Below are 312 nucleotides of genomic sequence, written 5' to 3' on the forward strand. Positions count from 1 at the left end.
GAAACATTCTCCATATTAGCACTGTTTTTTTTTCCTGCCTACTTACCTCTAGCTTTGCATCTGTTCACCTCTCACCAATCTCCTTACTAATTCAATGAATCACCACCAGTATCTACAGCAATCTTTGTTTTCTTAACGGGTAAAAAAGGAAAAAGAAACACTCCTGTGTTGCTCAGGCTTAATTGTATAAAAGATCCACCCCTCCAAAAAGCAAGTGAGGCTGAAAAATGTCCTGAAGACCCTTTTAGTGCCTAAGAGGCATGCATTGTGGCAACTGTTTACTGTCTCCTGAGTAAGAGAATCTGTGATAAG

The sequence above is a fragment of the Corvus brachyrhynchos genome, unplaced genomic scaffold, assembly GCF_000691975.1.
Source record: "Corvus brachyrhynchos isolate BGI_N302 unplaced genomic scaffold, ASM69197v1 scaffold103, whole genome shotgun sequence".
Classification (NCBI taxonomy): Eukaryota; Metazoa; Chordata; class Aves; order Passeriformes; family Corvidae; genus Corvus; species Corvus brachyrhynchos.